General features: G+C 51.9%; 1 protein-coding gene across 5 annotated transcripts in view; it reads right to left on the bottom strand.

Moving 5' to 3' along the window:
- Positions 1-17,745, bottom strand: part of Pak4 (p21 (RAC1) activated kinase 4) — a 41,287-nt gene that overhangs the window by 10,551 nt on the left and 12,991 nt on the right. For 2 of the 5 annotated variants that reach the window (XM_087907222.1, XM_087907225.1), the window contains exon 2: positions 1,421-1,494. The exons of 1 other annotated variant lie outside the window; for it this stretch is intronic. The gene's annotated coding sequence lies outside the window, so the exon portion shown is untranslated. Of the gene's footprint in view, positions 1-1,061; positions 1,181-1,420; positions 1,495-7,587; positions 7,749-17,745 lie in introns of those variants that run through there. 2 more of the 5 variants (XM_087907223.1, XM_087907227.1) reach the window with 2 other exon arrangements.

The following is a 17,745-nucleotide window of genomic DNA, read 5'->3' as shown; positions in this document are numbered from 1 at the left end:
TCCTTATGTTGTAGTGACCCCAACCACAAAATTATTTTTGTTGCTACTTCATAACTGTAATTTTGCTACTGTTATGAACTGTAATGTGTGTCTTCGGATGGTCTTAGGTGACCCCCGTGAAAGGGTCAATCAAGCCCAGAGGTGTTGCGACCCACAGGTTGAGAACTGCTGAGCTAGCGGGTCAGACTCAGCTGCCTCCTACTCACAGCTACAGCTAGCACCCTTCTTGTGGCCAGAGACCTCATGCAGCCCATTCCACATTTCCCATAAGCTTTCATACTTCAGGGCTGGGACACCTTTCCCTATTATTCCCCGAGCTCCCTCCCTTTCCTCCTTCAGTTATCACCGCGCCCCACAACCACATAGCCTACCGGCCATCACATCACCTTCAGACGTCCTCCACCCACGGGAACCTGTGTGCGCAGTGTCTTTTGTCTCCACTTCTCTCGTGCTAACAGTGCCTAAACTAGCTCAGTCACACAGCCCTCCTGGTCCAGCCTTGGGCCTGGTACACTGTGAGTATGCCAGTGTGAGCAGTCCCCACCTCCAGTCTGGTCACCACAACCAGTGGCTATAGACACAAGGGATGCCCCTCCACAATGTGACATTACCCTATATTTAGGGCCTGGGTCTTCAATTGGGCACTTAGATAGTACCAGCCACAAATAAAAGCCTTGAGCCAGGCATAGTGGCACAGATCTTTAATCCTAGTACTTGGAGGGAGAGGCAGGTGGATCTCTGTGAGTTCAAGGCCAGGTCTACATACTAAATTCTAGGCTAGGACTACATAGAGAGATCCTGTCTCAAAAACAGGGATGGGAAGCTGAAGAGAAGGCTCAGCAGGTAAGAACACTGACTGCTCTTCTCGAGGACCTGGTTTCAATTCCCAGCACCCACACCGTGGCTCACAACTGTCTGTAACTCCAGTTCCAGTGGAATCTGATGCCCTCTTCTGATCTGGACACCAGGAACACATGATGCACAGATTATATGCAGGCAAAACACCCACATAAAATTAAAAACTAATAATTTTTAAAAAATAAATTAAAAGCAAATAATACCAACGACAATGAGTCCAAGGATGAGCCCGGCCAGGGCCACAGGCTGGCATCAGTCCTGCTGTCTCAGCTATGCAGGAGGCAGGAGGGCGGCAAGCTCAAAGCTCTCCTAGGGTGGAGAGTGAATTCAGGCTACTCTGGACAATTGTTGAGAGGGACTCAGAATAAAATACAAAAGGTCTGGGCTGTAGCTCAGCGGTGGAGCTCTGCGCAGTAAGCAGGAGGCCCTAGGTTCCTTTCCAGCTGGAGGAGAGGATGATGGCAGCACCCTACAGAGGAAGCCACCCCTTCCTCTGCCCCTCTCTCTTACCCCTCATGCCAGGAAGACTGGCCTACGGAAGGAGCCCTGCAGTCGCACAGACCTGGTCTGAAGCTGGCTGGACTAAAAACACCCTTGCGTGGGTGACGTCTCCTCCTGGGGCTTTGAGTTAATCATCTGCAAGAAAGGAAAAAAAGACCATCACCGATTCATTCACTAACCCCCTCTGTACCCTGGCTGGCTAGTGTGGGAGATGATGACAACCTATGACCCACTCAGGTGTCCATGTGGGACAGACAGACCGGTCCCTAGATAGTGGCAGAGCACACGGGCAGGGACTGGGCTGACAAAGTGCTACCAGCCACGGAGGGATGGCCAACGGGAGGCTTCCTATAGAGTCGCCCATGAATGGAGGCCCAAAGAACCAAAGTGTGCCACAGAGGACTTCCATCTTCCTCCAACTTGGCTTCCCAGTACCTGACAGGGTTGAGGGAGGTACAGGGCCAGCACCCAGCCCCAGCCCTAGCTGAGGAAGTGTTCAGGGAGCCCCACCTTCTGGCACAGTTCTCTTTCTTTGGGAGCCACTAGCTCAGCCCACAAGGACATTAATGGGCAGGAAGCCAGGGAAACCGGTTTGGCAGCACAGCCAAGTGAGAGGCAGGTTGTGTGTGTGTGTGTGGAGGGGGGGGGACCACTCAGCAGCCAGCCTGTCTCAACTGATCCCAAGAGGCCAGCAGGTGGCTAGCCCTAGGTCTGGACAGGGTTTTCCCAGCTGGTCCAGAGGTTCTGGCTAAGGGTTGGGACAGCTGGGGCAGAATGGGCATCTCTGGCTTCCAGTCTTCTCTATCCGTACAGCACCATGTACCCCTCCTCCCAGCCTTTCCTGCCTGGCCCATCCCTATCACCTTGACCTCTGCACCAAGACTACCCAGACCCCTTCCTGGGCCTCCATGAAGCTAGACCTGTCTCTACAACCCCAACAGAGGCACACCTCATGCTGCCTGGCACGGTGTGGAGGCAGGCGCTGTGACCTGGTGTCTAGCTTGCTCCCTATCTTGAACTCTTGGCTCTACTCTGTGCTCCCCCGTCCCACACCCAGGCAGCCCAAGGCAGTTCCCAGACTGTGATCTCTCACCAAACCTAGGGAGGCGCTCAGGATGGAAAAGTGGGGGAGATGGGGCAGTGCCTTCCTGTGCTCCCACACACAGACCCCACCCATAACCTACAAGCCCCCTAGCACACTGCAGCCACTTGTGACCCTGCAGAAGGCGGAAGGGCACACCTCCGGATATTTGCCTGGGCCACCCCTTCCTTTGGGCAGCATATGGAGGGAAGGACAAACAGAGGAACTGGCCATGTTTATAAAGACCTGGTGTAGGCCACACCCAGGCTCTCATAGGCAGCTCCTGACCTTGTGGGTTAGGAACTTCAGAGTTCTGCAGCCCAGGCCTCAAAACCCATTGAGGCTAGCTAGCACGGCATGACCTAATTTTTCTATCTGTGAAGACCCAGCCCACAGCTCATGCTAGGAAGCTCAGTGTGGGACCCCAGGGAAAGAGTGCCTCAGTCAGGCCTCAGTTTCCTCGTTAAGATGGTGATGACAGTAGCTGCTTCCAGCAGCTTTTACAAGGAGTCATGAAGAATACAAAACAAGCATGGCCCTAGGGAATGGCCCAGAGCCTCTAGCACCAAAGCTAGGAGTGCTCAACCCTGATCACCATGGCGAAGACAGTAGGCAGCAGGAATGTGCACCTACTGTGTGCCACTTCTCTTTGAACCACTTTACCCAGCATCCCTCAACCTTTGCTCCTGATCCAGAAGAGGCCATGAACACATGCCTTAAATAAGAAAAGCGAGGCAGAGGGTCCTCACTTAGCCAGGGGCAAAGTCAGGGTAGACATCAGAGCAGGATGCCTTCCAGGGCCTGTGGCCCCTCCTTCTGGCATAGGCAGACCCTGACTGCGGTGCCCAGTCCCATGCCACCTGCACAGTCCTCATTCCAGTTGTCTGGAAGGAAACTGAGACTCCAGAAAGAAATCCCCTGTCCAGGTACTCAGCCAGTGAGAGGCTGCCAGGATTTGAACCTGGGAAGCACCACAGCCTGGGCTTGACCACCATGCTGCCTCTACCTCCCTGGCTCCAGACCTTGCCTCTCTTCTCCTGCGCTGGCACTGCAGGGGTTGGACTGCACCTCCTACCAAGGCTGTCCTGGTCCCATGGGGAATGGGCCTCCTGGCCACCCCTCCCAGGACCTTTGGTAAGACAGCTGAGCACAGAAAAGATGCCTGAAAACCCATCCCTGTCACAAATGGACTTCATTTTGCTCTAGTGCTGACATGGCCATCACTATCATGAGGGACCTGTGGCCCTGGGAAGTCACCACACAAGCCCCCTGGCTCCCAGAAGCCTCAGGGTAGGGGCTATTCTGAGCCAGTGTTGGGAGTATCTTACTGGACCCTAAATGTAAAGGGTTGACTAGTAAGACAGACAGATGGAGCAGTATGACAGGCAGCTCCACCCAGCCAAAGACACATACTAAAAACTGTAATACACATTTGGTTTTTTGTTTTGTTTGCAACAGGGTTTCTGGCTGTCCTAGAACTCGCTCTGTAAACCAGGCTGGCCTTGAGCTCACAGATCCACCTGCCTCTGTCTCCCCGTGCTAGGATTAAAGATGTGCACCAAAACTGTACTATATTTTGAAATGCTTATTTCAGCTTTGTTCTTTTTTTAATGTCTTGACTTCTTCAAGCTGTGGGATATTCACATTTTCCAGTTACCCCCTGCACCCCTTGCTCTACTCCAACCTTTACTGAGAGGCAAATGCTCCTCCCATACTCCCATAAGGAATGAGCCACCAGCTCCAAAAGAGCCCTCCCTACCTCAGTGCACCCTCTGCTTTTCAGGACTGAGCTGACAACGGGGTGGTGGTGTGTGGTTCCTGCCTTGAGCCCATGCCTACTTCCTCCCAGTCAGCTCTGCTGTCAGTCCACAGCTCCTATCTATGTAACCTTAATGCTCCCCACTCTCCCCAGCCTCTCCCTCTGGTCCCACTTCTTCCAGGGAGTCCTTGGAACTTCTAGATGGTACCTGGTTCCCCCTCACCAGCCCACCCCCACTTGTAAGTGACCTATCATAGCTACTAGCCTTCACCTGCCTATCAGTCCATTTGAGTGACAACTGAGGTGGAGTCTGCCTAACCCACAGCTCTGCAGGGTTCACACTAGGGAAAGGTGACTGTCAATAAACCAGGTCCACCCAAGGTCTGCAGGGCAGACTTAAGTTCTGAGAGGAAATAAAGACAGGCTCAGAGGCTCTGAGGAACCGTTAGTCAAGTTCTCACTGAGTGAGGCCTTGTCCAAAGAGGACCTGTGCTCTGAAAAAGGGGCAGCTGGGGGTAAACTAAGGCTGGGCGAGCGAGAGGACAGCTGGGTAAGCAACACAGGCTAGTGCTGGGAGACTGGGTAGAGCCTTGTGAGCCACAGCAAGGTCTTTCCCGAGTGGGATGGAGCTTCAGGAAGGGTTCAGGCAGGGGAGGGGTGGGAACAGGGAACCAGGGAGATGGCTGGGCAATCCAGCAGGAGGTAAGGTAGACAGGACCCCTGGGGGCTGTTGAGTGGGCAGAGTGGGTATGTTATGCTCACTCTAAAGACCAAGATGGCAAGATGGTGCCAGGGCATGGGATGTGAACTCTACAGGCCTCACTTGCTTGGCACAGCTTACCTTAGCATCTGGTTGGGCCCACTGGCCTCAGTCTATCTATCACTCCCGAGTGCTGACCACCCGAGCACGGTACTGCCACCCTGTCTACAGCTATGGTCTGCTGCACTGGTGGCTCACACAGCTGGAGCTGGAGCAGGCATATGTCAGGCACACCATGGTCACCATGGGTCCCCAAACAGACCTGGAAGAGTAGGGAATCCTCTTCCCTAAACAAGGAAACTGAGGCTCACAAAGGTGAAATCAGCTGCTCACAGACCTCCAGCGCCAGGTCTGTCTCAGCAAGAAGGGATTCTAGCACCCCATCAGTCTCCAGCTTCTCAGTGGGCCTAGCTCCGCCCTGCCCAAGGTCTCCTCCACTCCACAGGTAATACCTAAGGGGTCTACGGGACAATAGCAGGGACAGAGACAACTGTTGACAATGACCAGACCTAAGAGCAGAGAGGCTGCCATGAGGAGGGAGTGTGAAGTGAGCTACCCACACGACTCCTACCTGCTAAGGCCTGCACCTCACACCTGTCCCCGCCCTTTGCCGTCCTCCATCCAAATTAGATACATCAACGCTTGTCACAGCTCTGTATCCACAGTGTCTTCTGCTCAGAACTGCCAGCTTACTTTTTTGTTTGTTTTGTTTTGTTTTTGGAGACAGGGATTCTCTGTGTCCTGGAACTCACTTTCTATTATCAGGCTAGCCTCGAACTCACGGAGATCAGCCTGCCTCTACCTCTGTTAGGATTAAAGGTGTGCATCACCAAAGCTCGGCCCCTTCCTCTTTCTTTAAGTGGCCAGGGTAGCCTACGTCTCCTTGAATTGTCTATTACAATTATCCTTCCCTTTCTGTCTTAGTGGTCCTTCTATAGACATCTTCCTGCTAGAAGGACAGCCCCACTAGCACAGGCTCTATCTCTTTTGGTCACTGCCCAGCACAGGGTTGTCCCAGTACAGGGGCTCTGTGGGCCCAAGAGCAGACTGCCCAGACCCAGGTGCTAGCTCGGTCATTCCAGTGGGGAGTCCCTGGACAAGCCATCTAACCGCTCTGGACCTCAGTGTTCTATCTGTAATCCACAGGCTGTGACAGTCCCGACCTGTTAGGACACAAGTAAGGTATGTAGACTAGGGATGGCCACGGTCCTCTCATAGGCTGTTGCTGCTACTATCCCTGCTGCTGCTGCGGCATGAAAGAATGGCTGAATAAGAACACAGCGAGGACACTGGTCCCAGTCCCCCTCCTAGCATATACGTGGTAGTGTCACCTTCCCCAGAGTTGGGATGGGGAGTATGATAGGCTGCCACTGTCTGAGGACTGGTTTGTCTCATCCACTCGACTGGGAACCTCAAGAAGCCAGGGGTAGGGCCATTATAGCCAGTGTCTCCCTAGCTGTGTGCACCCCGGGGCAGTGAGGGTGAACTGCAGAGTAAGGCTGAAGGAGAAGCTGCCGAGCTAACCACTGCTCTAATCTGGCCAGGCACAGCTGGCCTGTGCTCGTCCCCATAGTGCCCAAGATGGGAAATCTGCCACAGAAAACCTAAGAGCATTCGTGAGCTCTGAGGGCTGGAGACAACCGATCAGGCTTCATCCATTCTTCCCCTGAAACCCTGCAGGAAACAGAGGCAGAAAGAAGGTTCCCGGTCTGTCCCCCTCCTGCCATGCCACCACACAGATTCTCTGCTACCATGCAGTCAGTGATAGCTATTAATACAACACACACTTGCTATATCACAGGCCCTACAACAGTAAACCAAACAAGCCCATGGACAGACAGACAGACGAGCTGGCCGTCCAGATACATACAGTCATCCTGAAAACCCCTGATCAGCTGGAGCCCATAGTCACCCCCCTCCACCTCATAGCGTCCTGAGCATGAGTGGCAGCTGTTGTGGCACACGAGCAGCCAAGTCAGTGGCTGGTCAGTGCGCACTGTGGAACTGAGTTACTGCCCCCAAACACAGGTACCCACATAGCCCGGAGGAGGAAGCTTAGGAGGCACCAAAGGGGATTCAGGGAAGTAGCTTGCAGGCCCAGGCTCGGAGAAAGTGCTCAGCAAGTGGAAGGGCCGGGGACCCTTGTGCAGCCCACTGTGGGCCGCTCTGAAACATGAAGAGCTTCCTCGCCCCAAAAAGGCAGAGGCTCCCTAAAGATACTGCAAGAGCTATGATACATAAGAGTCCAGCATCTCTGTAGGCGCATGGTTGCAGATATACACACAATCCCTGGGTCTAGCAACTGCTAAACCTGCTGAAGGATGTACTGAGGACTACAACCCAGGCTACAAGGTTAGACCCTAAGACCCACACAAGTGCAGGGCCACGCACAGCAAGCAATGAGCTCCTAATGTCTGACACCAGCCCACTCAAGGGTCACCAGGAAGATGTTTGCACAGAGGTTCAGGGGCCTGTGCTCAGGCACCAAGTTCCCAGGAGCCTGCCACCTCACACATGGGAACAACAGTCACCCCACCCCTGGACTCAAGAAAGGTGTGGCCATCCCACATACACTGGCTCCAGTGGCCAGCCCCGCCCTCTCCTAAGGGCTGTAGGCAGCCTGCTTACCTCTACCATTCTCTTCTGCTTCCTGGGCCACTGCTCCAAGGGCAACTGGTGGCCAGACCTCCCAGTGCAAAGAGCAGAGACAGGCTTGAAGGTATCCTGAGACTGGCCAGCTGGCTCTGCACCCAAAGGTCTCTAACAGCCTAGCTCTGGTAACAGCTCAACTGGAGCTGTGGCTCCCACCCACAGAGGGCGGGAAGCAGGGAGGCAGGAGGTGGGGCTGGAGCCAGTAGGCCCGGGAGGGTGGCCCATAGCTGAGGGACAGAGGGGAAGGTTGGCAGGGACCCCAGCCACAGCCTGGTCTCACAGGACTTGCCTCCACTACAACAGGCACACTCATCCTACCAACTCCCCCTCCACACACAGGTTGGATAACAGAGCCCAGGAAAGCAGGCGGGGCTTACCCAGGCTGCACATGGAGTGGCTACTGGATCAGTGCTCTGGAGACAATGGGGGAGGAGCTGGGTACAGGATAGGCCTCTGGAGACCTCAAGGCTGAACTGAGGGCTGCATGTGGGCCCTCTGAGGTGGGGAGTAGCTAGAGAGCCTGGTGGGCCCCACCCTGGTGTAGGAGGTTCTTCTGTTCATGTATTGCTTTCATTGATTAATGAATAAAGAAACTGCTTTGGGCCTGATAGGGCAGAACTTAGGTAGGCGGAAAAGACAGAACTAAATGTTGGGAAGAAGGGCAGAGTCAGGGAGAAGCCATGGATCCTCCAGCCTGAGATGGATGCCATTTAGAATCTTGCTGGTAAGCCACTGGCACGTGGCGATCCACAGATTAATAGAAATGGGTTAAATTAAGATGTAAGAATTAGCCAATAAGAAACTAGAGCTAATGGGCCAAACAGTGTTTTAATTAATACAATTTCTGTGTGATTATTTCGAGTGTAAGCTAGCCGGGCGGTCAGGACAAACAAGCGTCTCTCTCCTTGCAACAGTTTGGCGCCAACGTGATGGACTAAATCCACCTAAAAACCTGAGAGAGCTCTCTCCTTGCAACATCATCCCATTTTTCTTCCCTGGTGGGATTGTAGCAAGTGGTACAAGCAGGGGAGCTGAATGTGGAGAGATGGATGATGGGAGGGAGAATGGTGGTGCGGAGACTGGGAGACTGGGACCAATAAAACCCCATGAATCCTGCTGGGGAGAGCAGCTCACCCCAAGGAGCCAAGGAGCTCAAGCCCAAGTCCTCTCACTTCAGCACTGTCCAGCACAGGCCAGCTGTTTTAGCAGGCCTCCTTTACAGCAAGCAACCGAAAAGTCCACAGAGGTTATGTGACTGGCCTAAGGCAGCACAGTAACACAGGGAAGCTGAGTGCCAGGATTCGAAGGCAGGTCATTCCCCCTGATGCTTGTACCCTTAACCAGCTGCTCTGAATGAGGTAGTGTTGCTCAGTGCCTCCATTCTTAACAACAGCCACTCTGGAAGAGGCCTCCTCCTCCCTTACTTCTGCTCCTAACCCCCTTCTGAGAAGTCCAGCTGGCTGCTGACCCTGAGCAGAGGTCTCCTGTGCAATCGCTTTCAGTGTAAGGATCTGTCTGTCATTCTGAGGACACGGTGTGAGGGCACGACCAGAGCCCACCTCCTGTACATGCTCAGCAAGCATTTCCTATCAGCCTAGACTGGACCACACATATCCTCTGGGCCTGGCCACGGCATCTGACTTCTGTCTACTACTGTCTGTAGCCCCCATGCATATTCAGTGGCAGGCAATCTGGCCAAAAAATGTCTGGTCCCAAGGCAGGCTCGGGACCAATGAGCACAGGGCACGGTCTGTGGAGCTCCTATGGAGGACCATGAGGACCACCAGTAAGCGGTGAGAGCTGCCTGTGTCCTTCCAGTCCCACTCTTTCCCGCTGCAGAACAAGGCCTGGAAGAGCCTAAAGTCCCAGGTCTCTGGTCACTGCCTCCCCATGGGGGCAGGGCACCTAGGAAGCAATCACCCAGAGTTAGGTAGGCCTCCCCCCCAAACCAGACCAGCAAGTTTGGGCTCTGGTGGGGGAGGTGGTGCGGTCTGGCCAGCTCTGACCAGCTCCAGGAGACAGGTCTAAGAGGAGTGCTGAGAGCATGACTCACTAATCACGGTTTGTCACACAGGAGCTTGTCTGTCCCTTTCCTTTCCTTTCCTTCCTTTCTTTTTTCTTTTTTTTAAATTTATTTATTTACTTATTATGTATACAGTGCAGGCCTGAAGAGGGCACCAAGCCTCATTACAGATGGCTGTGAGCCAGCATGTGGTTGCTGGGAATTCAATTCAGGACCTCTGGAAGAGCAAGCAAAGCTCTTAACCTCTGAGCCATCTCTCCAGCTTCTGTCCCTTTCCTTTTCATCTCTCCTGTCTTGAGGACACGGTCACATGGTACCAATGCCAAAAGGTACCAAAGGGAAAACAGAGTACGCTCTCCCTAGGCACCCTGGTTTTTTCCTTTGTAGAGACACGTGTTCCATGAATATACTTGCACCCTTAAAAGAACCCCACAAAATGCAGCACGTTACATACACAGCACCTTTACCTACTTCAAAACATGCCCTGCCACACAGCTGGCACTTGGGAGGGAGGACTTTGGCAGCACCAGTCAGGTGGAAACACACCAGGGACCTGGCAAGTGTTCTCCTGGGTACAACACAAGCAATGCATGCCAATCCATGGGCTCGTGGAAAGGTTTAGAGCAGTCATCAGACATAGGAAATAAGACAAACGCCCTTTGGTGTGATCTCCTGGGTCCCTGGAAGGACAGCATGGGGAGCTAACGGTCTGAACTACAAGGGGGTGGGTCTCAATAAAAAAGCCTAGGACACTATTTTGATAAAGCACAAATCCCGTGGAAAGGAAGTGGCTGTTAGACTTTGTCGAAGGTGGCAAAACCAAAGAGGAAGGAGTAAGGATGATGGTTCCAAGAGTCAGGAAGATCACAAGTTCAAGGCTGTCTGTACTACAGTGAACTCAAGATCATCCGGGGCACTAGATGAGACCCTATCTCAGTATCAAAAAACAAAAACAAAAAAAAAAAAATTAGCCAGATGTGGGGTTCACTCAGTAGGCTGAGCAGTGGGATTGTCATATGAGGTCACCCTAGCATATAGTAAATACCAAGCTAGCCAGGGATACACAGCAAGCAAGACCTTATTTCACCCCTACCAAAGTGTAAAAGGAGGACAGTCTAACAGTAGAGCCCCGGCTTAGACTCTACCAGGGAGGGGCTGGGGCGTGCAGAGCTCAGTGGTAGCATGCTTGCCCAGCATGCACAAGGCCCTGTGTTAAATTCCCAGCATAGGAGGAAAAGGACCAGGAGCTTTTGAGAGTGCAGAATGATGGCATCACCTGTCTCTTCCTCAGGAGGGGGGCAAGAGATAGTAACTGTTCTGCTGTGATATTAGTGTGTGAGGTATTTTAGCACACAGCCTAACATCAAGTCACGGTTTTAAAGGAAAAAAACTACGTACGCGTGTTTAGATGTGTATCGTATGAATCTCACTAGGCCTCGTTTTGCGGAATGCCGGCCCCCACTCTGACGGCCATGTGGAAGTGCTGTGGTGGCTTGGGCAGCCCCATGGGGCCAGCCTGGCAGCTTTATGTTTTACTCTCATAAGCAGTGCAGGGATGCTAATGGGACACAGCAGACACCTTGCAGGTGTTTCCAGCATCTGTGGGTGATGCCAGTGGCCCTGCACCAGGACTGCCTTGCTCCCAGCACCCTCAGCAAGTCCAGGGCTACCATGGGTCACGTGCAGCATCAGAGCTGTCCACTTCTGCTCTGCAGCACAGGAGAGATCTGCCCAGCTCACCGCTCAGCTCAGCCTAGGTTGTGTTTGCATTTTCTTCCTCTGTCTACCGAGCATCCGTTCATGCTCACAGAAACTGGTAGAATGCCCTCTTCCGCTAAGTGTTTATTCAATATCTTTGCCTGGTTTTCTGCTGGGTCAGGGAGACCTTTGTAAAGCTAATCTGACCAGGTCCCTTTCTGCTGAAAACCAACTAGGGCCTCACAGCTACAGCCTTCTCCCTACCAGGAGCCTCCAGGCCATGCCCACAACCGCCCTCATTTCCTCCTACCTTTACCCAGTCGCCTGCTACAGCCACATGCAACGGCCTTCCCTGTACTTGATCCCTCTGCAAGAGGTCATCAGTGCCCACCAGACGCCCTGTGGGGCTTCTGACCAGAAGTCCCATACATGAGATCTGGAATTCAGCTGACAGGCTGGGCGGAGGGCAGCAAGGACAGGGTATGAGGGGAAGATGAAGTGGTGGAGGCAGGTCATGAGGAGCTGTGGCAGGTTGCCAGGGTTAAGCCTGAGTTTGAGGCTGTAATTCTGCTTGGAGACGGTGGGATCCAGAAGACCAGAGTGGGTGTGGAGAAAAGTAGCCAGAATGGAGCACGGGCCAGACAGCTGAGGAAGACAGCCAGGAGAATGAGGGCTATGGAGGGGGACATTCCATCTACGAAGAAAAGTAACACTAGGGAGATGGCTCAGTTGCTGACTTTCTGTTATGTGAGCACAAAGACACGGTTGGCTTCGGGCACCCACGTGAAAAGCTGGGCATGGCGCCTGTGTCTGTAGTCCCAGTTCTGGGGAGGTGGAGACAGGCAGATACCTGGAGCTCAGTAGTTAGGCATTCTAGGCAAATGGTGAGATCCAGCCTCAATAATGTGGAGGTGACTGAGGAAATCAACCTCTGACCTCCACATGTATGCACACACACACTCAGTGACACTGTGATAAGTGGGACACTGGGAACGAAGTTGAGGGAGGTGGCAAGGATGAACTTCTACCATCTTGGAGAAGTTCCGAGCTGTCTGAACCAGACCCAAGGGGGAGACAGTTCGCCACCTGATATTAAAGTCTGCCGCACAGAGAGCAGACGGTGAACTGCGACCTGCGGACCAGTGCTGGAGCACGGAGAACCCAGAAACACTCCCACCAACATGACCTCACTAGTTTTATTCTTTAGGGATTGATTTTTATTTATGTATGAATGTTTGCCTGCTTGTATGTCTGTGCACACGTGTGTGTGCAGAGCCCAGAGAAGCCAGAAGAGGGCGTTGGATCTCCTGGAACTGCAGTTGTAGACAGTTGTATGTGGGTGTTGGGACCCAAACCCAGGTCCTCTGAAACAGCAGTCAATGTTCTTAACCTCTGCGTCACCTCTCCAGACTCAATGCACTGGGCTTTAAAGATTAAGTGATCTTATGCATGGTGTGGTGCAGCATGCTTTAAACCCAGCACCAGGAGGCAAAGGCAAGGGACTTGAGTTCTAGGTTAGCCAGAGACACATGTGAGTGAGATTGCCTCAGAAAACTAACAAGATTTAAAAACAAAACAAAACAAAAGTGCTTTTTTCCCACTGTGGTGAAAGGCATGCAGTATTTATCATTTTAACACTGGCAAGTGTGCATGCAGCACAGCATCTTTAAATACACTGAGAGCCGCACAAGCATCGCCACTCTCTCTACCCCAGCCTTTTTACAGCCCTTCCCTGTCCACTCAGCCTCCCCACATCCTCTTCTAGTGTCTGCCTCTCTGTGCTATTTATTGCAGGCCCGGGGACAGGAGGAATCATGCAATCGCTCTTCCTATGCCTGGCTTTTTTCACTAAGATAATGTTTTCAAGGTCCAGCCTCACAATAGTGCTGATTAAGGCTTCATCTCTTTCGATGGCTGAACGATAGTTTTCTTCCCATTCAAGGAGGGATGCGAGGTTGTTTCTACTTTCTGGATGCTGTGAAGAACACTGCAAGGAACTGGCTGTGCAAATATCTCTCCAGTCCCTGCTTTCAGTTTTTTGGTTTTTTGTTTTGCTTTCGTTTGTTTGTTTTGTTTTGTGACAGGGTCTCTGTACACAGCTCTGTCTGCCCTGGAACTCACTATGCTGACCAGACTGGCCTCAAACTCACAGAGATTTACCTGCGTCTTCCTTCTGAGTGCTAGGATTAAAGGCATGTGCGGCCAAGTGTGGCCCCTGTCTTCACTTCTTAATGTGTGCAGGGAGTGAACAGGATGTGTCATATGGAGTCTGTGTTTTGTGTTTAGCTCTACAAGAGGACAGCAAGCTCCTTCTCATGGCAGCTGCCAAGGATGAATGAACTTCCGATTCTTCTGCCTGCCCAATGCCCGCATTATCCCTCTCACCACCCAGCCCAGGCTAGCTTTGCAAAGACTGCCTGCTTCTGTTTTCTGAGAGCTGGGACTGCAGGCCCAAGCCAGCACGCCTAGCTATTCTTCTTGTTTAATAGAGGCTATCCTGGTAAGTATGCAGTGGTAACAGACCATGGTAACTGGAAAAGTCAGTAAAAGAAGATCAGTAGCATTCATAGAAGGTGCTAGAACAACCGGCTTCCCATACACACACTTAGGAACCTTGACAGAAACTACACTGCACACAATATATAAAAGATCATGCCCTTAAATGTAAAACTCTAAGATTTCCAGAAAACAAAACAGGTGGAGGCAGGAGGATTCTAAATTCAAGGCCTGCCTGGACAAAAGAACGAATTTATAGCCAGCTTGGGCAACTTAGGCCTGGTAAACAGTAGGAGGCCTAGGGTGCAGAAGTGGGTGGCAGAATGCCTGCTGAGCAAGTGCAGGGACCTAGGTCCATCCCCAGCACCACACACATGAAGAAACTGGAAGGAAGCCTCCAGGATCCAGCGCAGGGCTCTCAGACGCCACACCAAAGGCACAAACCATAGAAGGAGAAATGAATGTAGGGACCTCACCAAAATCTAAGAATTTTTCAGTTAAGAGCACTGGCCTTTCTACCATAAGACCCAAGTTCAGTCCCCAGCACCTATATGGGGGCTCCCAACCGTCTGGAACTCCAGTCCCAGGGAATCCAATGCCCTCTATTGGGCTTCCCAGGTATCAGTCAGGCCCACATGCATATACATACACGCACACATATTATAGGCAAACACCCATACACATAAATAAACAAAATATTTACAAGCAAAACTTTATTTTGTTTAAAGAAGACTTTTCCTTTAATAAAGTTCACGGGAAGGGGATAAAAAGAAAAGCTACAGGCTGGAGGTATGGGTCTGTGGTAGAGCGCTTGCCTAGCAAACACAAGAGGCCTTAGGTTCAATCCCCAGTACTGAAGGGAAAAGTAGGCAAGCAACAGACTGAGAAAGACATTTATAAGTCACACATCTAACAAAGGCCTAGTGCCTAAGATAAAGCACTCACAGAACTGAACAGAAGAAAAGCAAACAGTTCAATAAGAAAGTCAGCAGAAGCCACAGGACACACCACCATGGCAGATCCGCAGATGGCAAATAAACACACTAAATGCTCAACAACATTAGCCATTAGGGAACCGCAAATTAAAGCGACTGTGAGACTGTGCTACATACTTACTACAAGACCGTGCTATGCACTTACTACAAGCGTTAGTAAAAGACGGACAACAGCAAATGCTGGCGAACCACAGAGAAGGCGTGTTCTGCTTGCGTTGCCCTGCTGATGGCAGCAGAAAACGGCGCAGCCACTCTGAAAAACAGCCTGGCATCCTCCTTAAAACCTGTAACTGCCATACCACCAAGCAATTACACATTGGGGTATTTGTCCCAGGAAAACGAAAATTTATACTCCACACAAAAACCACTATGGGAACATTTACAGAGGCTCTCCTTGTAATAGCCAAAAAACTAGATACAAGCAGATGTCCTCCAGGGGCGGATGGTGAAACACGCTGGGGTATCCTGACTGCCACCCAGCACACACGACCATCTGGGAGCATCTCCTGAGAACTAGGATGCATGAATGAAGACGATTCCAGAAGGTTCTCTGCGGAATGATTCTGCTTATGCAAGCCTAAGATGAAAGAATTCTGAAACTGGGGAGTGGATACCCGCCCAGGTTAGGGGTGGAAGGGGCGTGGCTGTAGCAGGACTCGGGTGGGGGAGGGGCGACTGTGATGGAATGCTCAGTCTTGACCAGACAGGTCACATCATGGTTGGGGATGCCACCCTTGAGGGAAGATGGGGGAAGGATGTGGCAGATCTAGAATGCCTTACAACTGCAATGGGAACCTATAGGTCCCTAAAAATGTAAGTTTACTTCAGAATATTTATAATTTATTTAAAATGGCAGACCTGCTCCCATCTCATCTCTCCTTTTATTTTAGACAAAGCTGCATTAGGCAGCCCAGGCTGGCAGGTGTATGTCACATGCTCAGATCTCTTAGCCTTGAATGTGCTGTTCTTACCCTGGTTTCTTCTTCCACACCCTAGTTCATGCTCCTAGTTCTGGCCTTGGTCTACATGTCTCCCCCTCCAGGAAGTCACCTTTGGTTTCAAGGAAGAGCTTCATTAAGGCAGGTGTCACCCGGCTGACCGCCCTAGACTAGGCATTCTCTAAGTGCTGGTCCTCGACTTAGCAAGTGACCAAAAGCCTGGCGCAAGGGCTGAAGGGATAAGGGAAGGAATGAAAGGCAACAAGGACCATACTGTTGATGGTTGCCAACTTCTGGGTTTAGAATCACCACAGAAACATGTCTCTCGGTGTGTCTATGAGGGTACAAACAGAAAGTTAGCTGAACAGGGACGACCCCCTAAATGTAGACAGCGAGGGGCTGGAAAGTCGGCTCAGTGGTTAAGAGAGCTTGCTTGCTCTTCCAGAGGACCTGGGTTCAGTTCCCATCATCTATATTAGGTGGCTCACAACTACCTATGACTTCAGCTCCAGAGAATCTGACAACCTCTTCTGGTCTCTGTGATGGGTGTGTCTCTCACACACAAACATACACACACACACACACACACACTCACACACACACTCACACACACTTTTTTTTTAAGCAGAAAGAGAGCAGCACACCAGTATTCATCCCTTTCTGCTTCCTGTTGGCAGACATCAAGTTTGCTGCCTTCCCTGTCATGATAAACTGTACCCTCAAATCTGAGCCCAGACAGCCTCCCTTTCCTTCAGGTGCTTCTGTTGGGTGTTTGAGCACAACAACCAGAGGAGTAACTCACACACCTGCCACTGGGAACACTAGGAGGTGCCAGCTCTTCTGAGAGCGTCACTGTGATGGGCTAACCCTTATATGGTTTCCACAATGGTTCCCTGAGGTGTGGTAGGGTTTGCACATGCCTCCAGACTACTAACTTGGCGCAGAACTGGAGTAAACCCAAGCTGATCTGGGCTCTTGCTAGTAACCACTTCAGCGGCCTCTCTATTGGCTTTGTAAACCAGCTTAACAGTGTGTGTGAGGGTCAGAAAAGAGAGACATCCTGCTCAGTCATGGCACACCCCCCAGGAGATATCAGAGCCCTTTTATAGAGCATAGGACTAAAGCTAACCCCCATTTGGTGACCAGGGATCACTCAAGTTCTCTCCTGTTGAGTGGGGCGGAGGGGAGGGGGTAGTAGGAGGCGGAGGACCCTGTTGGAGAACATGCCTGCTGATGCTTCCTTCCTTCACTGGCTGGTGAGCCCTCAAAAGCAAAATACCAGACAGGGCAAGCGGTGGCCAAGAGCTGTCAATCACATGCTATCCATACGCAGTTTACACCTAGAGAATGATCTGGGCTGCAGAGACTGCAGGGGTGTGGCTTGTTTTAGCTGGGCAGGGGACCCAGAGCAGCAGGTGATTCTTTGTTCTCCTTTGGGCAGTAAAAGGGAAGGAAGGGGCTGAAAGCATGAGCAAAAGCCCTAGGTGCTGGGGTGAACCCAGAGACTTTCACACTTCATACAGGGTTAGACTTTGCACTGCAGAATGAGTTGAGCTTTGTGAGCTTCTGAGTGTGTGTGCTGGCCAGTCCCTCTGCCTTTGTCCCATTCTGCTGCCCACCCCCTGTCCCTGCCATAAACACAGTAGGTCCCTCACATCTTGTTGCAGCAGGTGACAAAGGCCAAGAGACAGCCCTGGAACCCTCAGACCCAGGCGGTGAACCCAGGCCTCTCCATACACGGAGGCACCCACTCCCAGGTTCTACTCCTGTGACACTGGGAACTTCCTGGTCTGAGGCTTCCTTGTCTAGGCACACTGTAGCTAGTTCCAGAGAACAGAAGTTACTGTTTCAGACTTTATCAACTAGACTGTTCTGAGGGCGGTGGCAGTCCCTGGTGGCTCATCTGTGCTCCATGCTGGAGATATGGGACAGCAGTGAGGCCAGAGACAAGATACTTACTATGTGTGGGCACCACACAATGGCA

Source organism: Myodes glareolus, chromosome 1 (assembly GCF_982192425.1).
Source record: "Myodes glareolus chromosome 1, mMyoGla1.1, whole genome shotgun sequence".
In the NCBI taxonomy this organism is placed as follows: Eukaryota; Metazoa; Chordata; class Mammalia; order Rodentia; family Cricetidae; genus Myodes; species Myodes glareolus.
Note: the sequence above shows the minus strand (reverse complement) of the source record. Positions and strands in the feature narration are given on the sequence as shown.